Source organism: Erinaceus europaeus, chromosome 11 (assembly GCF_950295315.1).
Source record: "Erinaceus europaeus chromosome 11, mEriEur2.1, whole genome shotgun sequence".
Lineage (NCBI taxonomy): Eukaryota > Metazoa > Chordata > Mammalia > Eulipotyphla > Erinaceidae > Erinaceus > Erinaceus europaeus.
In genome coordinates this window covers 84130124-84151696 of record NC_080172.1, presented here as the reverse complement: position 1 = coordinate 84151696, position 21573 = coordinate 84130124, and the positions used below count along the sequence as shown (strand labels likewise).

The 21573-nt window shown below is 39.9% G+C and overlaps 1 long non-coding RNA gene across 1 annotated transcript; it reads right to left on the bottom strand.

The window, feature by feature from the left end:
* Positions 1-3853: 3853 nt before the first annotated feature.
* Positions 3854-14408, bottom strand: LOC132541246 (uncharacterized). Its single transcript, XR_009552413.1, has 3 exons — positions 14215-14408; positions 4102-4253; positions 3854-4011 (listed from the first exon to the last, which is right to left on the bottom strand). It is a non-coding gene; the product is annotated as an uncharacterized LOC132541246 (long non-coding RNA).
* Between the last annotated feature and the right edge of the window lie 7165 nt (positions 14409-21573).

The window sequence follows — 21573 nt, the reverse complement described above, 5'->3', positions numbered from 1 at the left end:
CTGGAAGCTTAGAATTATTCTAAAACCCATGCAAAAGCCAACACAAATTCAATGTTAACAGAATACTACACAGTCTTAAAATACATTGGGGAGTTCTCTTAACTGAGAAAACTTTCTTAACCAAAATATCTACAGTTTACAAACAAAATATTAACTGATGTTCAATAATGCCTGGCTAGTATGGATAGTTCACAAGGAACATAGGACATAAAAACTGATTTTGTTTTAATGAGACATAATTTTATCTCAAAATAAACATAATGATGAATTTGAAATAAATCATTGACCTAAATATAATAACTAAATAGAGCTTTCCAAAGAACTTTGTCTATGCTCTTGGACTAGGCAAAAATATCCTAGATAACATACCAAAGTCATAAATGATAAAAGAAAAAAAATAACATTTGGATGTGATAATCTAGCTCCAACAGTTCCCCCAGAAGTGCCCATGTCCTATTCTTCAGAAAAGAAATATGTCACCTCATATGGTTAAAGGAACATGGACAATATAATAATGTCAAAGACCTTGAAATGACGCTACCTTATCCAAAAAGGCCTAATACAATCACAAGGGTGCTTATAAGAGAGGGACAGAAGGTTGAAGGCCACAGAAAGGAATGTGAGCATGGAAGCAGAGCTCAGAGTGACATGGCATCACCAGAGAAGGAATGCAGATGCCATCCAGAAATAAGAAAAGGCAAAGGAAGCATTCTTCCCTAGAGTCATCCAAAGGAATACAGTCTTGCCAGTCATGCGGAAATTTAGAATAATGAAATCTGGCAGAGGGGTGGGGAGGGGGATAATTCATCTAGTAGAGCACACTCTGCCATGCAGAGGAGTCAGTTTCGGCATCCACCACAACATGGGAGCAACATATAAAGAGGAAGTTTCACAAGCAGTGAAGCAGTGCAGTGGTGCCTCTACTTCTTCTCTCTTTTCCCCGTCCTGTCATTCCCCTCTATATGCTAAATATATGTAGATGATAGACAGACAGAAATAGACATAGGCATAGACATAGGCATAGGGATAGGCATAGACATAAGCATAGGCATAGACACATATATAAATATATAGATAAATATAAAGATTTTGATGGATGTAGTGGAATCGTCATCTTTGGTCTAAATCAAGGTTTAAAAACTGAGATGTCAGGGCCAGGAGGTGGTACACCTGGTTAAGCACACACATTACAGTGCACAAGGTCCCAGGTTCAAGCCCCTGGTCCCCGCCTGTAGGGGGAAAGCTTCACGAGTGGTGAAGGAGAGCTGCAGGTGTCTCTTGTCTTCCTCTCCCACTCTATCTACCCCACTCCTCTCAATTTCTCTCTATCTCTATCCAATACTAAATAAATAAATAAATAAATAAATAAATAAATTTTTTTTAAAAACTAAGATGTCAAGCTACAGACTAGATGAAATAGCTACAACACATGTCTAATAACATTTTTAAAATGTATTGAACCATACTCAGAAATTATATAATTTGGATATATTTATTCTCTCCCCCCTCTCTCTCTCCTATATATATATATATATATATATATATATATATATATATATATATATATTTGAAATTTACAATTCAATTATAAGGCAATCCAGTTAAAAAGTAGGGCAAGAATATTAACAGATATTAACAAAGACACTTAAATAATCAATAAAAGGAGCCCAACAAATGACTAGTTATAGAAATGACTAGCCCAACAAATGACTAGTTATAGAAATGAAAAAAAACATGATATATTATCATACAACCAGCTGAGGTGTTAAAATTAAAAATAATATAATACCAAGTGCTACCTAGCATGCAGAGGAACTGGAACTATCAAACAATGCCTGACATATAAGCAGTGTCTGAAACTTGAAAGGGTACAACTACTTTGGAAACTGCTAGTTTCTTAAAAAGTTAAGATTATTTGTGAAGTATGTATGGGTGTCCACAATTATACTCCTTGGCATTAATTTAAGAAAAAAAAATACGTTAACATTTTTTCCATTAACATTGTTTTCCATATAAATACTCATTGTAGCACTGTTCATAACAGTAATGAATTGAAAGCAACTTGAATATTCATCATATACAGAAGGCATGTAAAATGTGAGAAATCTATACCATAGGTTACTTATTATTTGGAAATGAAAGGGAACAAGCTGCTGAATTACACAATGAGTGAATCTCAAAGATATCCTTTTGTGTTTTTTGTCAGATACAAAATATACACAGTATATTTTCATTTAGATAAAATTTTAGCAATGTATAACTAATCTATATAGACAGAAAGATCAGTATTTGCAGAATGGGGGGGGGGGTTCTCAGCTGGCTTAACTCAGGACTGGAATGCCAGAGGCTCCTGGTTCAATCCCTGGTGCTGTATGTTCCAGAGTAGTGCTAGGGTCTCTCCATCATTGAAACTCTCAGATTATTTAAATTATAACATAGTTTCTTTTGCCTCCAGTGGTCATCACTGGGGCTCAGGGACTGCACTACAAATCCATTGCTCCTGGAAGCCAATTTTTTTTCTATTTTTTTGGACAGGACAAAGAGAAATTGAGAGGGGAGAGAAAGACAGAGGAGGTAAAAGAAAGATAAACACCTATAGATGTGCTTCACCACTTGTGAAGCAAACTCCCTGCGTGTGGGGAGTGGGAACTCAAACCTGGATCCTTGTGTGGGTCCTTGCACTGCATTCTATATGTGTTTAACCCAGTGTGCCACCACCCCACTCCCAATTATGTCTTTATAAAGGAAAAAAATGCTTTCTATACCTTCATTTTAGTGATGGTCCCATTAAACAAGGCACTTGAATATAAATATTAACTTAATAAAAATGATTTTTTAAAGGGGTGAAGCAGCAAGTGCACATTTCCATGTGTGAAGACCTGGATTCAAGTTCCCTGTCTCCAAGCTTCACAAGCAATGAAGCAGTGCTACAGCTGTCTGTCTGTATGTATATATGTCTATCCCTCTCTATCCCACACCCTTCCTTCTCAATTTATCTCTATCAAGAAAATGAAAGGAGACAAAGGAGAAAGAGGAGTAAGAGGAAGCTACTAGAAGGTGTGGATTCGTCCTGCAGGTACAAAGCCCCAGTGGTAATGTGGCAATAAAAGGATTATTTTTTTTTGCCTCCAGGGTTATTGCTGGGGCTCAGTGCCTACACCATGAATCCACTGCTCCTGGAGGCCATTTTCCCCCCTTTTGTTTCCCTTGTTGTGGTTATTATTGTTATTGTTTATGTCGTTCGTTATTGGATAGGACAGAGAGAAATGGAGAGAGGAGAGGAAGACAGATGGGGAGAGAAAGATAGACACCTGTAGACCTGCTTCACTGCCTGTGAAGCGACTCCCCTGTAGGGGTGTTAGGGACTCAAAGGAGGGGGGGAGCCGGGAACTCCAACCGGGATCCTTATGTGCGTCCTTGCGCTTTGCTCCACATGCGCTTAACCCGCTGCGCCACCGCCCGACCCCCAAAAGGATGATTTTTTAAACTGACACAATGACTAATAAAATGTAGCTAGCTAGAGAGAATGAAAATAAATTTCACCAGATTAAAGCGGGACCCACAGCAAGAGCAGCAGGAGCAGGCAGCCAGTCTGTTCTGTGGCTAGATGTGACAGCAGCAAGTGTTACTTAAAGGATAATATAAAGCAGCTGGACAGAACATTGCAAATCCTCTACCTAAACAAGCGGTGTGATTAAGGCATTCTTCTTTGTTTGATATCTGACAAATATTTCTGAGGAGAGCACTGTGGAGGTAGCTCTTGCTGGTAGAATACAAGACCTATGCATGAGACCTGCTATTTAAAACTTACTTGAGGGAGTTGGGTGGTAGCACAGTGGGTTAAGCGCGCGTGGCGCCAAGCGCAAGGTCCAGAGCAAGGCTCCCGGTTAGAGCCCCCAGCTCCCCATCTGCAGGGGAGTCGCTTTACAGGCGGTGAAGCAGGTCTGCAGGTGTCTACCTTTCTCTTCCCCTCTGTCTTCCCTTCCTCTCTCTATTTCTTTCTGTCCTATCCTACAACGACAACAACAAGAATAACTATAATAAAACAAGAACAACAAAATGGAATAAATAAATACTAAAAAAAAGAAAAGAAAAGCTTACCTGATGCTGAATATGCTGAAGTCAACTTCTAGAGAAGAGGAAAGGCAAAGAAACAGATTGTCCCTCCTAGGGCTGTGAGGAGCAAAGCAATAATACTGCTGGTGTTTTGATGTGGTTCTATAAGATCCGTGTCAGATTTCTGACCTCCAGAACTGTAAGATAACAAATTTGTCTTGTTTTAGCCATGAAATCTGTGATAAATGACACAAACACAATAGGAAGTTAATGTAGGGCGGGCCTTAGAGTCTATGGTAATTAGACTAAAGGTATATAGTTGTGATTCTAAAATGTAATGTGCTGATATATTAAAAATCACTTACCAATTCTATATATACTAAACTCTTTCCAAACTCAAAGGACTGTATACTTCCTGTGGCATGTGTCTGCATAAATGTGCATCCCATCTTTGTTTACAAGCTGTTGAAAAATCCAAGATACAGAAGCAAAAAATGGGTATCAGTCATCTCTCTCCCATTTGCCCTCATTAGTTCTCCCCTGGTTCCATATTGGCCACCAAAAACATAAGTACATTTGTTCATTTCAACTAGGTTTGTAAAAATCATGTGTCTTTGCATGCTTCCAACACAAACAAGATCTGCTCTTTGTGTAATACAGCCGGTCTTACTTCCTAGCGTCAACCCTAAGGTAATCCTTGTTCCCAAGAACCTACTATCTACCAATTTCCATTACTTGAAATAGCTGGCAGTCTAGCACAGAAATTAGCATTCTCCAGTTTTATTCTATAAAATTCAGACCAATAATGTCAGGATCTCAGTCTAACTGGAGTGAAGAGTGGCCTTCTAAAGAAGCAGTCTAGCAAAGCTAATGTAACTAGTCATTCATTACTGTGTAAGCAAGAAAAGAAAAGGTGAAGACATTAACTAAGCATCTTCAGTGCATCAGAAGCAGAACATTAAATACACAGAACAATAAATACAAATTTAAGGGGCCAGATGATAGCACACCTGGTTAAGTGCACACACTACCGTGCACAAGGACCCGGGTTCAAGACCCTGGTCCCCACCTGCAGGGGAAAAGTTTTACGAGTGGTGAAGCAGGTGTCTGTCTCTGTCTCTCTCCCTTTCTATCTCCTCTCCCCTCTCAATTTCTCTCTGTCTCTATCCAATAATAAATAAAAATTTTAAAAAATAACCTTAAATAATCCATTGTCTCTTTATAGATAAAGAAACTATAGAGTGAAGTAGTCTACCTTAGGCAATCTAACTAGTCAAATGGCAGGGCTAAGAACTAAACTCAGGTCTTCCTCCAACATCATGTTTATCTAAATAACTACACAAGAACACTGGATACACTGAGGGCGGATGAGATAGCTCACCCACGAGGGGTACCTGTTTGACCATCCACACAATTCAGATTTGAGACTCTCTGCCTCTCTTTTTCTACGTGATTCTGTACAGAGTGGTGAAGTCTAGGCAACAACAGAATAAGCAAAAAGAATATAAATTAGATTGATTGTCAGGAAAGTTATGCCATGTTTTTCTATGCTTTCCTATGTAAAAAATGCATCAGGACTTTTCTAACAACCCAGTATTTGTATGACTTGCTTAAGGTAAGCCTGGCCTGCAGCTGGCTCCCTGATTTTTGAGGGAGTCACCTGCTGCCGCCTCATTCCACTACCAATTCTAATTCCTCCTTCTATTTGAGGGTACATTTGCTTCTTGACAACCAGAATCAACCTCATTTAGCATTTAGCACTTAGCATTTCAGTATTTTGTAACAAATGCAAGCTCTGGTGGGTCTCCTCTCAGGTTTGCTGCTTGACTGCTGTTTTGTCAGAGCTCCCATCAGGCACAGGCTACAGGATCAAAAAAATATATTGCTTTTCTGTGGGATGCTGAGCTGGGAGGCCCAACAAAAAATACCGGATTCATTTCCATGGGCCACATCAACAGTAAATGCCCTTTGGCCTGAATCAGCAATGACTTACAAACCAGGGCAGGCTATTTGCAGCTCTCCAAATCTGTGATTCTATGATTCTCTCCTCCTAGCTCACAGGCCAAGTCTAAGCCCTGGAGAAAGGTGACAAAATGAGTTCAGATGCCTGAGAGACATCTTAAGGCCAATCAAAAGTTGTCCTCCAATTTTTTTTTATTTATCCCAGAGAGACATCAAGAGAAATATATTGTTCTTCCCAACCCCAAATTCTCAATGGAGGCAACAGAATTGCAAGTAAAAATTGCCTAGAAAAATCTATTTTGAAATAGTAATGCCACAAAATATTGTACTACAATTTTTATTTGATCAATTGATGCCAGGATGAACCAGTATGGAAATATTGTATTTGTGTCCCTGGAATCTTTATATATGAGGGCTGGACTGGTAGGAATCAAGAAATCTTATTTCTGGAGCATGTCTACTAGTTGTTCACGTTTTCATGATAACCATTCAGAAGATATCAGGCTCATCCAAACATGTGTGTCCTGCTGAATCTCTTTAATGCTTCCTGGCACACTGTCAATTTTAGCTTAAGATCGCTCCTAATGGTAAATTTCACTAGGCTCCTAAAGTTCAGAAATAATGATGTGTGGAGGGCAAGTATGTGCCATATATTTTATTTCTTCTCCAGAAGAGAACAGGCAGAAAAAGTTGTTTAAAGGCAAAAACAAGAAAAAGGCACTTTAGTACAATTACACTTTCACAGAACTTGCCAAGAAAATATTTTCAGCTGCCAAGTCAGCAATTTGCTAAGGATACCCTAACAGAGAAATAAAGGATTAATGGAAAATAAATCATCAAGGGAAATTTAGCTATAGGTTAAAGAACAGCAGATGTACACACACATTATTACTTTTTCATTCATTACTTGCCCTAGAGACAACTCTCCCCACTCCAAAAAAAAAAACTAAGCAAACCTACAGGCAGTAGCCCTGTGCTATGCCCTTATGAATACCAAATCTGTATAATAATAATATCAATCTGACCTGCTGTGCTCTGCTCACCAAATCCATTACTGAACAATTCAACACACACAGCAAGAAATGTCCTTCCAGATAAGCAAGCTCTTGAAACTTGGTTGAGCTGGATTTTTTTTCTTTATTTATAAAAAGGAAACACTGACAAAACCACAGGATAAGAGGGGGTATAACTCCACACCATTCCCACCACCAGAACTTTGTATCCCATCCCCTCCCTTGATAGCTTTCCTATTCTTTAACCTTCTTTCTGGGCGTATGGACCCAGGGTCATTGTGGGATGCAGAAGGTGGAAGGTCTGGCTTCTGTAATTGCTTCCCTGCTAAACATGGGCGTTGACAGGTCGATCCATTTTTTAAAGGCATTATTTGGGACTGTAAGAATGTAGTTCAGGAGACACAGATTCAAGAAGCCCTGGAATTCTACTGAAGTTGTTGGATATATAGATCTTATACACAAAGAGAAAAGGAGGAATAGTTCCCACTAGGATCCACTATGCAAATCTGGTAAAAAGTCAAGTAACCATAGGTATAACATGTAAATGAGGTAAGAAGGTCATTCCCCCAAATTAGGTGTGAAGAACTTTAACTTCAGTCTAGGGGGCCAGGTAGTGGTGCACCCACTTAATGCACATGTGGCAATATGTAAGGATCAGGGTTCAAGTCACTGGTTACCACTTGCAAGAGGAAAGCTTCATGAGCAGTGAGGGAGTACTACAGATTTCTGTCTCTCTTCTCTCTCTCTCTCTCTCTCTCTCTCTATATATATATATATATATATATATATATATATCCTTTCCCTGTCAATTTCTCGGTCTCTATGCTAAATAAGTAAATACATATTTTTTTAAATTAAAAAAATACTCTAGGTTAAACAGTAACTCCTAGTAGATGTGAGGTAGGGAGATTATGTTTTAATTTCTTCCTGTCATGATGTAAATGTAAATGACCTCCCTAAATGTGCCTGGAGCAAGATTTACAACATTCCCTGGCCCTGTTTTAACCACAAAGGGTGAGTCCACTTTACTTTTTGCTTTCTGGCCGTCTCCAATTTACATAATGATATGAAGCACCAAGGAATAATGATACTTTCCTTGGAGTATAAGAAAGGGCTGTGGGAGGAAAAATACGGCTAGGAGTTTCCCTTCCACTCCCCAAGCTGCCATCAGTCAATATCTGACCACCAGACAAATGGATGCTTCTTTCCATCCAGAAACAGGAAATGCTGACCAGTTTGGGGCAACTGCTTTACTGTGAATCGGAGTTTTTCTTAGCAAATTCCATACCTGAAGTTGGTATATTTATACCTAAGACTAATTAACTGAACATCTTTTATTGCAATTAACACATGAATACAATCCCTGAGATTGTATCACATTTAAATTTATTCTAAATCTATTTATTACACACACACATATATATACATATATATACACATTTTGTCTCCATGGGCTCTGTGCCTGCACTATGAATCCACTGCTCCTGGCAGCCACTTCTTTTCTTATTAGATAGGACAGAGAGAAATTGAGAGATGGGGAAGGATCAGAGGGGTAAAGAAAGACAGGACACATGCAGACCTGCTTCACTGCCTGTGAAGCAAGGCCCCTGCTGATGGGGAGGTAGTGGGTGGTGTGTTCAAACCAGTATCCTTACCTACACAGGTCCTTGCACTTAACCTAGTGTTCCAATACCACACCCCTGTTGTTTATATTTTTAATTCTGTTGTATCCTGCAGTCCACTTTTTTGGCCATTTTAATGCCCTCAGACTTCTACAATAGTATAACAAGGGATACATTTAACATTTTGTAATGAAACATCAGAGTATGGAGAGAAGTTTAAGATCCTAATTATCTTTTTAGCAATTTAGTATATAACGTAGTGGGAAAGAAGAATAAGACATTTCATCTCAGGTGGTTCACTTTCTTTTTTTTTTAATTTTTTTTTATTTAAGAAAGGATTCATTAACAAAACCATAGGGTAGGAGGGGTACAACTCCACACAATTCCCACCACCCAATCTCCATATCCCACCCCCTCCCCTGATAGCTTTCCCATTCTCTATCCCTCTGGGAGCATGGACCCAGGGTCACTGTGGGTTGCAGAAGGTGGAAGGTCTGGCTTCTGTAATTGCTTCCCCGCTGAACATGGGCGTTGACTGGTCGGTCCATACTCCCAGTCTGCCTCTCTCTTTCCCTAGTAAGGTGTGTCTCTGGGGAAGTGGAGCTCCAGGACACATTGGTGGGGTCTTCAGTCTAGGGAAGACTGGCCGGCATCCTGATGACAGGACACATTGGTGGGTGGTGGTTCACTTTCTAACTAAGTCCCAAAACCTAGATATACACCAGTTTCTGTGAGAGAGAGCATATCTTCACACGTATCTATAAACTACTGCAAAATATATACCTGAAAGCAGAAGTACACTAGAGTTTGCAGTGAGTACCTCCCTAACACTTCCTCTCCACTATTCCAAGCTTTGGGTCCATGATTGCTCAACAATTTGTCTGGCTTTGTATGTTAACTCTCTTTTCAGTCACCAGGTTCCAGATGCCATCAGGATGCTGGCCAGACTTCCCTGGATTGAAGATCCCACCAATGTGTCCTGGAGCTCAGCTTCCCCAGAGACACACCCTACTAGGGAAAGAGAGAGGCAGACTGGGAGTATGGACCGACCAGTCAACGCCCATGTTCAGCGGGAAAGCAATTACAGAAGCCAGACCTTCTACCTTCTGCAACCCACAATGACCCTGGGTCCATGCTCCCAGAGGGATAGAGAATGGGAAAGCTATCAGGGGAGGGGGTGGGATATGGAGATTGGGAATATGGAGTGGTGGGAATTATGTGGAGTTGTACCCCTCCTACCCTATGGTTTTGTTAATTAATCCTTTCTTTAAAAAAAAAAATCAAGAATTTTCTGTGCATTTTAAAATTTTACTATCAGGTGTCAGGCAGTAGTGCAGCAAGTTAAGCGCAGGTGGCTCAAAGAGCAAGGATCAGAGGAAGGATCCCGGTTCAAGCCCCCGGCTACCCACCTGCAGGGGAGTAGCTTCACAAGCGGTAAAGCTAGTCTGCAGGTGTCTCTCTCTCCCCCTCTGTCTTCCCCTCCTCTCTCCATTTCTCTCTGTTCTATCCAACAATAACGACATCAATAATAAGTACAACAATAAAATAACAAGGGCAACAAAAGGGAATATTTTTTTTAAAAAAGGAAAAATTTACTATCAATCTTTGAAATTGCCTTTGTTAAAAGCTTATGCATACAAATATTTTGAAAATATAATTATTTGGTTAAAAAAAAAGAAAGAAAAGAAAAGAGAAATAGGGATGGAATGGTGGCACACCTGTTTGAATGCACATGTTACAATGTGCAAGGACCCAGGTTCAAGCCCCTGGTTCTCACCTGCAGGAAGAAAAATTCACAAGTGCTGAAAGAGGGGTTACAGGTGTCTCTCTGTTTCTATACTTCTCCATATAAAGAAAAATATAATGTGTTTCACAGTCTGACAGTCACATCACATTTTATATTTCCTCAGTGCAATTTCCAATGTGTCTCACTTGGAAATAATTATTTCTTTAGTAATACATACTGAGTATCTATTATGTATCAGGTTCTCAAAGAGGTTTGAACATACATTAAACAGTTCACTAGAAGAAGCTGATTTCCATTAGTTGAAGTAAATATCTAATTCTTTATAGCTATCATTGTACTGAGTACTTATTAATGATAGTTACTTATTTCAATATTAATAATTTTAATATTAAGTTACTAATTTCAATAGACAATAAAGACAGCTGATATTCAGTGAGTCAACAGAGCCAGGTATGGTGTGTTGGGAAGTAATTCTCAATGGGCTTATTGTACTGCTGCTAACAGAGGCCCTAACAATATTTATTTTGTGCTGTTTTTTCAAAGAAATTTCTACAGCTAGCCATCTTAGAAGACAGATAGATTGACTTCCACCAGAGCCAGAGAACAAAAAACAAATTGGAGTTCTCTTAGATCATAGTTTCTCTGTGTAACAAACCCACTGTATATATAGGTATCATCTGGCCTCACAGCTTTGCCTTCTAAGAACTGGAGGCCAGACAATCAGCATAATTGTTGAACCTTAGACTACTGCTATTGCTGTGAGTTAAAGGGTCAACCATCTCTGACTCTGGAATCTTTTGTCTCTTTTTCCAAGATCCATGAAACTGTGGTAAGTTATCTCATTGGCTTATAAAGAGAAAAAGGCCTTCGATCCTTCAGAGTTCTTTACACCATTGAACATTTTACATATGCTGCGTTGATGAATTTTCTCAACAAACGACCTATAATATATGATTTAAGGTCCACCAAATTGACTCTTTCGGATAACGTGCTGTTTTGTCATGTCCATGACCCAGGTTCAAGTCCAGGCCCCACAGCAATGAAGAAACTTTGCTGTGGTTCTCTCTTTCCCTCTCCCTCTCCTTCTCCTCTTCTGTATTTATCTAATTAATTAATTAATTAATTAATTAAATCCTGGTTTCTAAGGTAAATAATCTTAGGGATAGTTATAAAATCAAATACACTCTAGGTCACATAACAGTTTCCAATATAACTGTTCATAGTAAATTCTCTGAGCCCAGTCCAAATGTAAGACTCCAAAGGCAAAAGTATAAGGAAGACCTTTGAGAGAATTCACCAATTAAAGCAATGTAGCTGGCAGGTCGAAGAGGGCAGTGGCGAGAACTTTCCCAGTGGAATGAGCTGCTTTTGGCATTGAAGCTCCAGCCTCAGGCTTTGCACTTGCTGCGACAGACAAGGTGAAGTACCAAAGCAGAGCAAGGCTGAGGAGGATCATAATTTGGAAAACTATTCTATTGGAAGCATTGTCACAGGGAAAGAATCAAACTGGTCTTGGAAGCCAGGTGTGGAACCAAAGTCAGAGAAGCGAGAAACAGAGGCTATTAACGCAGCTCATAAAGTTGTCATGATAGGGACTTAAGGCAGACCCAGAGGCAAAATTCTCACTTCAGAGCTACTGAGAGCAAGGTGACCTCTCAGGCTCTCAGATCTGAATCATACTGAAAATTTGTGCTACAAATAAACAAAGCCTATTTGCTGACAATTCTGTTAACCTAACATTTCTTTCCCATATGACTCAGAGAGGTGACTAGAGGTCAAGAGGATGAGCCTTTTAATATCCTCTCAGATGCACACCTTCTAATAACAACATAAGTAACTGAGCACTTCCAACGCTAACAGGAGCCATATGCCATGAAAGGAACTACACCCCTTTTTCTGTGAGAAAAAACAAGAAGTGAGATTGACACTTAAGACTTCTGCCACTAGAAGAGAGTTTGTCTATGATATCAACAGCCAAGATTATATAATGTCTCAATAAGAAAGCATAGGAATGAAGATAAACCAAATTATTTTCTCCATATCTACTGGCTATTTAGCATGCTTATATCCTGGGGTAAGAAATAGAAATAGCATATTTGGAATAATTTACTATTTAATGAAAAGATTTTCTGGGCCCTGGAAGGTAGCTCAGAAAAATAGAACACATAAAAATATGAGTTCAATCATTGGTACCACATGAGAACACCAAAAACAAATTATATGGATTAAATTTCACAGGTGAGGGGTTGGGCACTGGTGCATCTCCCTGAGCACACATGTTACAATACCCAAGGATAGAGGTTCAAGCCCTAGTCACCACCTGCAGGGTAAAGTTTCACAAGCAGTTAAATGGATGTTGGTCTCTCTCTCTCTCTCTCTCTCTCTCTCTCTTAACTTTTCTCTATCTCTAGTCAGTAAATAATAAGTAAATAAAATGATTTTAAAATAATGACTTTTTTAATTTCATGGCTGAAATCCCATGGATAATGAAATGGTGCTCTGGTGTCTCTCCTCCCTGCTTTTTCCCTCCCCTCTAAAATATCTCTAAAAATTAAATTAAATTAAAGGGACTGGGTGGTGATGCACCCGGTTAAGTACACACATTACAGTGCACAGGGACCTGGGTTTAAGGCCCTGGTTCCTACTTGGTAAAGCAGGTTAAAAAAAAAAAGTAAAGCAGGTCGGAGGGTGTTTCTCTGTCTCTCTCCCTCCCTACCTTTCTCTTCTCTCCAAATTTGTCTCTTTCCTATCAAATAAAATAAAGTTAAAAATAAAATAAAATATTAACTATTTAAATTACATATTGGGCTGGGGAGGTGGTTCAGCAGAACTGCACATTCACAAAGTCCTGAGTTCAATCCCCAATTCTGTAGGCAGAGTGCAGGACTTCCTTGTGAGAAGCCCCAGATCTGACCCCCGGCCCTGCATATACCTGAACAATACTCTAGCCTACCTTTCTTTCCCTCTCTTTCATTCTCTCTGTCATAAATTAAATAAATATATATGTTAATATTTATTTACTTATTCTCTTTTGTTGCCCTTGCTTATTGTTATAGTTATTATTGTCATTGTTATTGATGTCATTGTTATATAGGACAGAGAGAAATGGAGAGAGGAGGGGAAGACAGAGAGGGGGAGAGAAAGATAGACACCTGCAGACCTGCTTCACCGCTTGTGAAGTGACCCCCCTGCAGGTGGGAAGCCAGAGGCTCAAACTGGGATCCTTACGGCGGTCCTTGCGCTTTGTGCCACCTACACTTAACCCACTGCGCTACCGCCCGATTCCCAAATAAATATTAAACAAAAAAAGCAGATGTAGTATCAGAAGACACAGAAGGCCAGCCCAAATTCTGCCTATATCTAAATGCATAGATAATCCTGATCACATATTGGGGCACTTTCTGTGATTGTTTGGGGGAAAATTCACAAGTACTATTAATAGCCTTTGACCTTAGTTAATTTCATGGTCAAACAGGAGAAGTTATAATTAAGAATTTCCGTCTAAGAGGTAAGGGTCAGACAACGCAGTAAAATACTGTTTAATATACACAGCACTGTACGAAAGTGCTGATGCAAGAGAAATGACTATTGATTAAATCTGGTCCTTCAAATCCCTTCTAATGCTATAAAATTTAATGGGTTACAAAGGGAATGCATAACCCACAAGGAAAAAGCTATGGGAGCTCAGCTTCAGTGACTCTCCTAATTAAGGCCTGTTCAGAAAATATACATTGAATTTTTTTTTAAGCCAACGCTTTAAATACCAGATGAAAATGAAATCCTTATCTGTACTTGAGGAGAATTTACTACTCACATAAAGGACATTCTTGGAGATAGTGGGGCTGGTGTGCCTTTTCTTGATGGCCAGCATAATTTGGGCTTTGAAAAGTTCATACCAAATGTCCCCGCAATCCTAGACTCCCTGCTTCTTGCTGTCAGTGTGCCTACCAGCAGCCATGGAGGGCCAGCTGGGGTCACCTCTGGCCATTGTGATTCTCTATGGTCTCTCAGTGGCTTAAAGAAGCATGTTAATGGGAGGTCTTTGGTCTCTCTGCTTTACTTAGTCAGGGAAATGATTACTAAGCACATTGTGAGCAGTCTTAATAGCTCCTCTCAGAACATAGCAGCTATCTGCCTTTTCACACCATGGTGACAGAGTGTTCCACTGCTCCCCTCAGTCTCATCCTCTATACAACTACCAGGATAATTCAACCAAGACAGCCCAAGCTTGTGACTTCAGCTTATAAATGAATGCACTCAGTTACACAAACCAGACACTAACCACTGGCTTACTTTATTAGAAAAGAATGCACTGGCAGGATAACAGAGAGGTTGGAGAATCCACATTCAATCTATACAACCCAGCTGAGGAAAAAGGTATCCAGTGTCCCAAATTGCAGGATTCAGAGTCATTCCTCAAATTAAAGGCTGAGCCCAAAGGGGTCCAGTCCAATGGGTGGTGTGGTATAGATTCTGAAAGATATAAGAATAAGACTTCCAGCTAATTGTTAGATTTCAGAGGAAGACTCCATTGGGATTTTAGAGTACTAGAACTGTTCCAGAACTTCAGGAGTATATGTGGAGTGTTCATCCCAGCAGATGCCCTGTGGAACACTTCAGAGACAGACCATATGGGTGGGAAAGATGAAAGAATCTTAGGTCTGAGGGAATCACAAAAAAAAGTCCACCTACTGCAAAGATAAGAAAGGCTGCCAAACTAAGACTGAACAAGCTGCACTAATTCAGGTGTAACTCTAAGCCCTGACTGGGTAGAAAGTTCAGATTCAAGGACTAGGGAACCTGTCATTCAATAGGACTGAGAGAGGGAGAGGCTGTCATGTGCAATTAATGGCAACCTCGAGCAAAGTTTCAGACAAACATGATTTGTTTGGAAGGGGCAGGGAGCATCCATATGCTTACCCTCTGAAGAATCTGAAGAATATGCACTTTGGCTATTAGACTACATGTTTATCTTCCTTCAAGGCAAAAGGGAACATCTGTCACCAAGTTCTTGTGCTTAATTTCCACTATAAATATGAAGCTTCATCACATGCCAAATCAAGTGACAGAAATCAGAAAACTGGTAGGCCAAGGCAGCATGAGAAGGTCCACAGTATCACTCTTTTAAAGTTGCATATAAGCCACCAAATGGCCCCGAGAGGTACCCTCTCCTCAGCACTTCTTTACGGGAATTTTGTTCTTTGCTACTCACTTTACTTTGTATCTGAGATTTTCAAGGAAAAAGTTTTCTCTCAGTTCATACACTGGTTGTTCCCGTTTAGGAAAGCCAGATACAGAAATTGTTAGGAGGCGTTAAAGAGATCCAGAATGCTAGGTGTGCCACTTGAGTGCTATGACGAATGGGCTTTGGCGTCAGACAAAACCACGCTCTAGTCTCAGCTGTACTGCTACCCCACTGTGTGCTTCTGAATGAGCTATATTCCCAAATCTCTATGTAACTAACTTTGCACCGGCATAATTTTTTTCTATTGTTATTGTTTTATTAAGAAATTAATGTCTGAGGGCTAGGCAGTAGCGCGGCGGTTTAAGCACACTTGGCGCAAAGCACAAGGACAGGTCTAAGGATCCCAGTTCAAGCCTCCTACAGGGGAGTCATTTCACAAGCGGTGAAGCAAGTGTGCAGGTGTCTATCTTTCTCTCCCTTTCTTTGTCTTCCCCTCCTCTCTCCATTTCTCTCTGTCTTACCCAACAACGATGGCGTCAATAACAAGAATAATAATAACTACAACAATAGAAACAAGGGCAACAAAAAGGTAATAAATAAATAAATGGGCAGGTTTGCCCTTATTCCAGCTATTGCTATTCTTTATGACACCACATGGTGGCACTGTTCTGCAGCAACTTCTTTCATGCTCTGGGATTAAAAATATGAAGTTCCCCTTGAAGTTCATAAGACTTTGGGGGACGGGTAGGAGGGTGCTGTCTTTTCCCCAATCTAGTCTTGAGGTAAATACTGCTCCACATCACATGTCCAAATGTGGTTTTCTTCCTTCACTGTTATTGCTCTCTTCCCAGTATCTGCACGAGTAAATGCTTAAGGATATCCGAGACTCATCAGCCTATATTATGCTTAAAAGCACCCCTTCCTTACTGAACATGAACCAAGACCTTAGGACAGGTTTTTTTTTTACTATTTTAATTTATTACCTTTTGTTGCCCTTGTTTTATTGTTATAGTTATTGATGTCGTCGTTGTTGGATAGGACAGAGAAATGGAGAGAGGAGGGGAAGACAAAGATGGGGAAAGACAACTGCAGACCTGCTTCACTGCCTTGTGAAGCGACTCCCCTGCAGGTGGGGAGCCAGGGCCTGGAACCGGGATCCTTACACCAGTCCTTGCGCTTTGCACCACCTGAATTTAACCCGCTGTGCTACTGCCCAACTCCAAGGTCAGGTTTTAAGTGCCTTGACCCACCTAACTTAAGGCAAGTTTCCTGTATCCTGCTGGAGAGAAAAAAGAATTCAAAGGTTCACCTTTGAGTCAAAAGAAACTTGTACTTTTTTCCCCAGAAAATCTTAATATAACAATAACTACTAGGTGATGTCCCATAAGTCAATTGGGTCAGACATACAACTGAACTCTAGTCCATCTCTTAATTGGTTAGTGACAAACGTGGCTAGTAAGTCGTGTCTCCTCACCAAGAAGAAGATAATAATACTTAATGCAGCGATTGAATATGTTCTAATATAGAAATACTTGACATAGATAACAGATGCTCAATAAACTCTCACTTCTTCCTATCTCTGTCTACATATCCTACTTTCTTTATTCTAAAGTCTATTTGATAAGATAAATAGCCAAAATAATAGTGGCTTAAACAAGACTAGAAATTTCCTCTCACAAATTGGGATTATAATGGAAGGATTTCAACATGCCAGGACCCAGGTCTTTGCTATATTGTTACTCATCTACTTCTGGAGTATTGAACTTGTCTAAAAGTTTAATACACCATATCTGCATTGCAGCTAAAACAGGCTAGATGAGCCAGGAAGGAACGCCCAACTCCACTGAACACAAAGCTGACCACCTCTGTAGGTCCAGGCGGCAAACAAGAACTGGAAGAAGCAAACTAAAACCAAGATGGCAACTGAAATGTCTGCTGTGTAACCCTGAGTCTTACTATGCCATCATTATAATAAAATATTTGTATTTGTTGGGATGGGCCACATCATGTACCTGACACCATGACAGTTTCAAATGGACAGTTTCAAATGTACTTGACACCATGACAGTTTCAAACGAACACCATGAAAGTTTCAAATCAGAAAAAAAGGAAGATCTCAAATTCTAAGAAAAGTTCATGTTTTTTCAAGAAATTCTCTCTGATGATTCTGGACCTTTAATGAATAACAACTTGCCTGCCTTCCAGAGAAAACCCCACCTAATCTCTTTAACAAATGTTACTGGGGGAACTGGACAGCCACATGTAAAAAAAAAAAAAAAAGAAAGAAAGAAAGAAAAGAAACTAGAACACCAGTTAACACAATACACAATACACCAAAATGAGCTCAAAATGCATCAAAGATCTGGATATTAGACCCAAAACTATAAAATAAATAGAAGAACAAATTGGTGAATCATTTCATGACATTAACATTGAAGATATATTTATCTATCTTTAAAAAAAATAAATAAAGTGGGAGTTGGGCAGTAGCACAGCGGGTTAAGCACATGTGGCACAAAGCACAAGGACCAGCCTAAGGATCCCAGTTCAAGCCCCCAGCTCCCCACCTGCAAGGGAGTTGCTCTACAGGCAGTGAAGCAGGTCTGCAGGTGTCTGCCTTTCTTTCCTCCTCTCTGTCTTGCCTCCTCTCTCCACTTCTCTCTGTGCTAACCAATGATGACATCAATAACAACAACAACAATAATAATAACTACAACAATAAAAACAAGGGCAACAAAAAGGGAATAAATAAATAAAAGAAACTTTATAAATATAAAAAGAATTAAGGTCAAAAGTTGAAGAGGCATTATAAAAGGGAAAATGAATCAATAAACTTTAAAATGCTAATCTATTATTAGAAACTAATTAAGAGTAACTACAATAGCGTTTCATGCCCACCACAAAGGTAAAAAATTGAAATTCTGAATATAGGTATCAATGATGAAATTAATACTATACATTATCGGTGGAAATTTAAATTGGTACAGTCACTCTGGGAAATAGTTTGACACATATTTCTAATAAATGTAAAAATCTACAAGAAAAAACCTAAACTAGAAAAAATATATAATATAGACCCCCCAAAACTAGCAGCGTGTGAGTCACCTTAGAGTCTACCCAAACTCCGCTCTGCGTGTGCAATTTTGATTTTTCCTTTGCAACAAATATGACTTGCCACTTACTGGTGTACTTGTCCCTGAATTTTATTTATTTATTTATTTATTTAGTTAGTTATTTATTTGACACAGAGAGAAATCCAGAAGGAAGGGGAAATTGAGAGGGAAAGAGGAAGAGAGAAACACCTGCAGCCCTGCTTCACCACTCATAAACCTTTCCCCCTGTAGGTGGGGGCAGGAGTTTGAACCTGGATCCTTGAGCACTGTATCAGATGCACTCAGCCAGGTGCTCCATTGCCTGGCCACTGGTCCTGAATTTTTTCTGAACTCTGACAAGACCGTGCATCTGGGTTTAAGGCATACTTTCTCTAGACTCCCCCAGCCTCTATATTCTTACCATTTTTCATGGCAAGCCAACATCACAGTGCTGAAAAAGGGGGAAAGCAAGGAGGAGGACATGCCACATCCCCTTTAACGGCACATGAAGAGTCACAAATCTCATTTCTCTTATATTTAGCACTCAGTCACACCCAACTCCAAGGAGCATGCAAGGTCAAGCAAGCTGCTTTGTATCCAACTGAAAATGCTATTACTGCAGAGGAATTAGAACAATATGTGAAAAAAAAAAAAAGCACCAGTTTCTGCCTCTGTGCTAATCAGAAATTTTTCTCCTTCAAAACAAATATCAAAGCCAGGATAATCCATGTAAGCCGAGAACTATCCAAGCTGTAAGTAATGATCCATTCATTTCAAACAAATCCATAAAGACATTTTAACATTGGTCTAAAACACATATATAAATGACAAGAGCTTTCATCTAAATCAAGGAAATATAGACATTTAAGAAAACAGTAGCCATTTTATCCTATAAAATTACCAATTCTTAGAGCTGGTGGGGATCTTAAAGGTGATTTAGTAAAATTTTCCACTTAATGTAGGTACTCTCTCTACAGTCATCACGACTAGATCTAGCTCATCTTTGCCAGAACACTTTCAGGGGGTGATGGCTGCAGTTTAATAGTTCATAGGTTATAGGGGGTTATGAAAAAAAAGGCACAAACAGAAAACCAGCAACTGACAGTGGTCAGAGCCTGGCATTATGCCATGTGCAAAACCAAGGTATAAAAAAACCCAACACTGGGGAGTCGGGCGGCAGTGCAGCAGGTTAAGCGCACGTGGCATCAGGCGCAAGGACCAGGGGAAGGAACCCGATTCCAACTGCCTGCTCCCCACCTTCTGGGGAGTCGCTTCACAGGCGGTGAAGCAGGTCTGCAGGTGTCTGTCTTTCTGTCCCCCCTCTGTCTTCCCCTCCTCTCTCCATTTCTCTCTGCCCTATCCAACAATGACATCAATGACAACAATAATAATAACTACAACAATAAAAAGGGCAACAAAAGGGAAAATAAAAATAAATGCTTAAAATGTAAAAAATTATTTAAAAAAATTTTTTTTAAAGCCCAACACCAAAATGAGTCAAAAGTATACGGAGGAAAAGAGTCCTTAATATTTTTCTAGAGATAAATTTAGAGGGAAAAAATTTTTTGTAGCTTAATTTTTGTTGAAGGAGCCCCAGTACCCATTTTGAGACTTTTGTTTTCTTGATTGTGCCACAGAAAAAGAATTTCACTGTTCAGGTATTGTCAGTAAATCAGAGAGAAGTTTCTAAAGAAGTAGAGGGCCCTGGGCAGAAGCATAATCCCTGAAAGTTGGTAATCAGGTAGAAAGGAGAACACAGGGAGTCAGGCAGTAGCGCAGCTGGTTAAGCTCAGGTGACACAAAGCACAAGGACCACGTGTAAGGATCACGGTTGGAGCCCCCGGCTCCCCACCTGCCGGGGGAGTCGCTTCACAAGCAGTGAAGCAGGTGTGCAGGTGTCTATCTTTCTCTCCTCCTCTCTGTCTTCCCCTCCTCTCTCCATTTATCTCTGTCCTATCCAACAATGGTGATATCAATAACAACAACAATAAGAACTAAAACAATAAAAAAACAAGAGCAACAAAAGTAAATAAATAAATAAATATATATTACAAAAAAAAAAAAGAAGAAGAAGAAAGGAGAACACAGAGTTGAAGCCAAGCATTTCCTTGGTTTACATGAGGTTTTTGTTTATTTGTTTGTTTTCTTTCTTCTTTTCTCTTTTCCTCCATTAGGTCAATTGTAGTAACTGTCAGGGAGAAAATAGTGTATTTGACCCATTTGTGATGGGCTTGGCCCCTTTAGGCGGGATTGTGGACAAGGAACAGTTCAGATTGCCTTAGCCCAGAAAGGCAAGACCTTCTAGCAGACACTGAAACTGTGATTTTTCTTTCCAAAATTTTGCGGACTTTCATCTCCTTAGCACCATCTGAAGTCCCTTCAGGTGGAATCCCTATGCAGCCTGCAACATTACAACAGCCACTTTAGATTTTGGTCTCCATTTTCTCACCCCTCTAGTTTAATAGCTACTATAACATTTTGAAGTCCTAGAACATATAATTTTACAACAGTTAACCATGCTTCACAGGAGTAACTTGTCATAATTTGCACTGAAGGTGCCTATGAAACATTTGGGTAGAGATTCCTAGTCAAAACCTACAGACAGGAAGTCGGGTGGTAGCGCAGCGGGCTAAGTGCACATGGCGCAAAGCACAAGGACCGACGGGCGCAAGGATCCCGGTTGGAGCCTCTGGCTCCCCACCTGCAGGGGAGTCGCTTCACAGGTAGTGAAGCGGGTCTGCAGGTGTCTCTCTTTCTATCCCCCTCTCTGTCTCCCCCCCTCCATTTCTCTCTGTCCTAACAACAACGAAATCAATAACAACAACAATAACTACAACAACAATAATAAAATAAAAATAAAAACCTAGAGACATATATCTGGAGTTCAGGAAGAAGG